This window comes from Anomalospiza imberbis, chromosome 3 (assembly GCF_031753505.1).
Source record: "Anomalospiza imberbis isolate Cuckoo-Finch-1a 21T00152 chromosome 3, ASM3175350v1, whole genome shotgun sequence".
Taxonomy (NCBI): Eukaryota; Metazoa; Chordata; class Aves; order Passeriformes; family Viduidae; genus Anomalospiza; species Anomalospiza imberbis.
In genome coordinates this window covers 17,372,556-17,377,982 of record NC_089683.1, presented here as the reverse complement: position 1 = coordinate 17,377,982, position 5,427 = coordinate 17,372,556, and the positions used below count along the sequence as shown (strand labels likewise).

At 40.0% G+C, this 5,427-nt stretch overlaps 1 long non-coding RNA gene across 1 annotated transcript; it reads left to right on the top strand.

The window, feature by feature from the left end:
- The first annotated feature begins 881 nt into the window (after positions 1–881).
- Positions 882–1,677, top strand: LOC137470335 (uncharacterized). The gene is made up of 2 exons (XR_010997008.1): positions 882–1,164; positions 1,482–1,677. It is a non-coding gene; the product is annotated as an uncharacterized lncRNA (long non-coding RNA).
- Positions 1,678–5,427: the final 3,750 nt, after the last annotated feature.

Sequence of the window (5,427 nt, the reverse complement as noted above, 5' to 3'; positions counted from 1 at the left end):
AACAATTTTTAGGTCACAAAATGCTCTTTGTGAGAAACTCAAATAAGCTTTAAAGAGATCTGCACCACAAACACACATGGTCAAGCAGTCATGTGGTTATAGCTGGAACCAACCACACCAAAACTACTATGTGGATAGATTAACTGGTGTGTATAATATCTCCCAAAAAATACCAAATTCCCTTAGCTTTCAATCAGTCACAGAACAGAGCCCTTGACTGTTATCTTACTCCCTAAAAGTTCTTCCTGTACAGGGAAGGAGGAGGACCAGACTGCCAGATTCACTGGTTCCCACCTGTGCTGCCCAGGGACAGGGAAACATCCCTCTCTGCTCCCTAACTCGGGTTGTGGATGCAGGTCCACACTAGTCTTTTGAAGATACAATGGAGATGCTGCCTCGTCCATGTGGGAGCATCAGAAAATGTAGGAACACAAGGGCACCTCCCTTTAGACAGTTTTGTAGTGTTGCAGAACATCAGAACAGGTGTGCTGAACCAGGTCCAAACCCATTCTGCCTATCCCACCTCTGGCAGTGACAAGGTGCGTGCCTGGGGCAGTACAGAGGAAGGTGGAGGCATGCACTGATATTTCTCCAAACACACTCCACCAACTGAACCTCAGAAGCCTCCTGTGCCAAGTTTGCTTTCTAGGTGTTTCCATTCCTAGATTTATCTTCCTTGTTCACTCTCTCCTTGAATCTAAGAGAGATTTGAGCACCAAAAACATCCAGTTCCAAGTTCCCCACCTTGGTTACATACAGTGAGAAAATATACTTCTTTTTGTTTGTATTTAGCTTACATCTCATTAATTTTGGTGAGCCATTATTTTTTTACTGGGATGAAATGGTGAGCAAACCATCCTTATGTACCATCTTAACAACACTCAAAATTTCTTGAGCACTTCTCCTACCCCTCTAGAATTTTTCCCTTTCCACAGTGTTGTCACCTAGTTAATTTTGTTCTCACCTCCATGGAAAGCTTTATACTCCTTTGGTTATCCTTTTTGCTCCTCCTTAGATTTTTTCCTTTTTTCTGACAACTGTTTTCAAATGGGGAGGAACAGAGCTGCCTTTGTAAGGGGAATATAAAATCTCCCATGCCTCAATGCTCCTGAGAACAGAAAGTGAGGAATCAGCCCTTGCACAAGTCTCAACATCTCCATACAGGTTCTATCAGAATCTGTTATCTTATGTTCCCAAAAGCAGTAGTTATGTAACAGATTTGGTCGCCTTTAGTCAGGTGTAATGTGATTCCTTAATTTATATTACTCCACACACCCAAAAAACCAGGCTGAGATTCCACACTATAATTTTTCAAGTTGCAAAGCCAGTTTAAAAGTAGTCTTCCCCACCTGTGTTGGTACTCAGATGTGGCAATTCTACTCTCTGGATGACCATACTAAAAATTGGTTGAGTGGAATGATCTAAGCTAATAGACACTCTCTCCCACCCTTCTTCACATATTGCTTTTCTTTGTTTATTAGCCTGCATCACTCCAGCTGTCAGCAGTAATACCAATGAATCCATTAGCCTTGCTGAAGGACTGATAAGTCTCCCCCACCAGAGGTGGGGTAGCAGAGAAAAGAATGAGCAGATGACAAGGAAAAAAGGGGGATGAAACTTCTTAAATTGACTTCCCACCAGCAAAATCCTCATGTTAAACCATGGTTTCAGAGGTGATGGGTAGCGGCACTAATTTTATTAATTGTGGTTTTCACAGGGAGGGATTCTACAGATGGGGGCGGGGTGGATTTGGGAGGTGCCTAGGTGAAAAGGTTTTATGTTTGTGCAGGCAGTGATGCTCTGAATTGTTTGTGGATTCTCAGGTAAAGGCCCGCTGCCTGTAGCAGCTGCCTTACAACATCAACAACACATCATAGCCCTCTATCCTCCCCTTAAAAATAAAAATAAATGAGCAGATTGACAGATAGAGCATGGAAGGATGGATAATATGGGGATGTTAAGGCAGTGAAGTGGGAGGCTGCTCTTGCAACTGCAACAGCAAGCAGAGTTTTCAAAGTACTAGTCAGGAGGTTTAAAAAGACAAGACTGGAGAAAGCAAAATAGGAAAATGCAATTCCAAACTCCCAATGACACATTTAAGTAGATTCTGCCCTCTTTAAACTTCAGATTTGCTGCAGTTTACATCACTAATCCTCACATTCCTTAAATGCCAATCTGGCCTCTCAAGGGGGCACTTGGGCAGGAAGGTGGTCTGGGACTTGCCATTCCTGATAAGCAGAAAGTACTTGCACAGATATTGGATCCAGTGTGCCTTTGTGCCTGTCAGACAAACAGCAGCAAGTCCTCAACCAAATCTGCTCAGCCAGGTCCTCTCCAAGTGCCAACCTATACCTCAACTGAAACGAATTTATGCCAGGGAAGTTCTGCTCAGATAAGTAACCAGTTTCCTTAAAAGGCCTTCAGTATACAAACAACATTTTGAAGCATTTCACACTCAGAAGGTGGTTGAGCTGTTTTTTGGCATTTTTCATGAAAATTTCTGTCATATATTGATCTATTTTTTTTTTAATTTTCATGTATATCACAAATCACACATGTTTCTGAATTAAAAAAAAAAAGCCACAGAAGTGCTAGCTCATTATTTATTTCAGTACAAAAGCTCTCAGTATAAGCACGTAGAGAATCAGTTTATCTATATGAATATTCATGTTTATACTAGACAATATCAAAAGAAATTAAAGAAAGAACACTTAATGAGAGCCTTAACACACCTTTATAACCTATCAAGCTAAAATTGCAGTGAACTTTGATTTGTTAAGATATTTTAATAACCAAACATTTTCCTTGCAAGCACATGTTCTTTGAGGAAATATATCAGGTTTAAAGGTTTATGTTAAAAAAAAGACATCTTAAACAAAGGTTAAAAATTACACCCTGAAAAATGAGATCTTTCTGGGGACCAGGTAACTAAATATCACAGGAACATGTTATCTTCATGGAGAAAATCTGAGTTTTAAGTGAAACCAGAGGGGACGGGGTCAGTCGGCGTGACCCTGCAGGCATGCTAAACAAGCCTAACTCCATTTCAGACTCCGTCAGTGACTGCTGCAGCGAGGTGCTTGAAATGGGGCTCTGTAGCTCGACAGTATTGTTTTTCCGTCTCCATTTTTCACAGGGAGCCCAGATGAAACCTCAACACAGAGAAATATAAGTATTTGCACTTAGATTTTTTTTTTCTTCCTCTGGAATTAACTATCTGAATGTTTGGTGCTTTGATAAATCAGTGCAGCCACTGTACATTAGTATCTGCTCATGCTGATTAGTTCAATTAGATCTAAAAGTCTGCATTAGTTATCTCAGTTAGTAGATTTTAAATTATAAACTTATATATTTTAATAGCCTTTATGTTTCTTTATACCTACATGTTTCTCATATTTGTATTTTATTTGGTTTTCTTTTACTTGGTGGCTAGTAAGATTTATTCCTTCATTTTGAAAGTTTTTTCTAAAATTTATTTTAGTTGCTTATTTTATAGTTATTTGCATTTCTTTTTTCTGTTTTATGTCAAATCTGCCTAGAGTTTAGGGAAGGAATCTTTTTAAAAGAGTGTTTGCAGCTCAAAATAAATATTTTATTTTAAACATTTATTTTATTTGTAGCCATCTGTGGGACTGAAGTAACACAATAAATTGTATACAATACCTGAATGTAATTTTCCAGAGTTCACTATTAGCTTTGCCAAGATTTTGAGGATATTACTCTTATTTTTTTTTCAAATTGCTTTATGAATGCAGCAAAAGACCAAAAACACTTTATAGCACATTGAAATGTTTTAAATTTAGATGTACATCAACATCTATCTTTGTTGCATTTGTCTCGTGAAGTAAAGTTATAAGAGAGAGTGAGCATGGGAGTCAGAGCAGCCTGCTGCATTGTACACAGGGGTGCAGATGTAAAGCTGGATACAAACTCACATGGCCAGGCATGTACATTCAGTGGAGACAAATGCAGTGATGTACTCACTGTGTTTTGTTAAATGCACCTCTAAGGTGTATAAGAGACTAACAGAATTTAGAGTTGTTAGGGCTGCAGCAAGGTAGCAACTCAAGGCAGGAATGGGATGAGATCAGCAAAAAGTTGTCAAAAGGATTCTTTCACTGTGGTAAGTTGATTATTTGCTTTGAGTTCTTTATGCTGTTGTTCCAAGTGACTGCAAGCCATTTGAAAAAAAAACCAAAACACTGAAATCTGTTCAATTTTCTACTCTGGCCCATGGATCTTAAAATCCGTGGTCCAAAGCAACCAAATGTCAGTTCTCATAAGAAAGCCAGTTGCCAGATGTTGTAACAATTGATGGTCCAGATGACAGAGGTCACCATTTGTTTTGGGCAGCTGTCCTTCAGAAAGCAGTGCCCTGGAGGATGGCGGGCAGACACCAGATGGTTCTGGGTGGGTGCTCTGGCAGCTCCAGGGCCACAGGCTCTTGGCAGGGTCTGGGGGGACACAGCAGATTCCCAGAAAGATATCACTCATGGGAGGTGGGATTTAAATCAGAACCTTTGAAGTCTATATAAGTTAATATGAATGAATTTGAGGCCAAGTATAATAACTACTGCCACGAAAGGATGGCAGTAGCAAAGCTGGGCTCCCACAGATCATCTAAATACCCAAATCATTAAGCTTTCCTGTGACCTGTATATCCTAGGTCAAATTCATATGGAGATTACAAAACCCACAGGCTAAATTATATATTTGAGGACCCAGCTAATCAGTCTCGCCTAATAAAACTACAAGAAAATGCATGTTCCAAGATGACATCACCATGGACAAAGTGCATTTAAAAGTGCACTGTAAAACAATGACTCTAGTGCTCTCCTCTCTAGCCTCACTGGGATGACTGGAGGGGGATCTGATAGAGAAGCTGTAAAATCATTAGTTGAAAAGAGAAGGTGAATAGGTAGCAATCGGTCACTGTCTTTTCTATGCAAGAGTTAAGAGTCATCAAAGGGAAACCAGCAGGACTGTGATTCATGATAAACCAAAGGAAAAACTTCCTCACCAAGTGTTGATGTATGCTGCAGGACTGCTTGCCACAGGATAAGGGTGGGACTAGAGGTTTATTAGTGGTCAGGAATGGCTAAATCCATTGCAGGCAAATCTGTCAAGGGTGCCTGAATACAAAATGTTGTGTGTCTCCCTTGTACTTATAGTCCTGTTCAGTTTATTTATTATTGACTGTGTCAGCTACAGGCTGGCGAGTTTGGTAGTTACTTGGCTGAGCCCCTGTGGTCATTCCCAAGGTCTCACCTTCAACACTGTGTAATCATAGAAATTTGGAGAGGGAATGCCTCTATTAAAAAGCGTCCATATGAGGTATCCTATCCAGATTAGCTCAGCCTAAGGAAAATGTCATACAGCCTCCTAGCTGACTTCTTGCAGAAGGTCTTTGCAGATGAGGTGATTTTT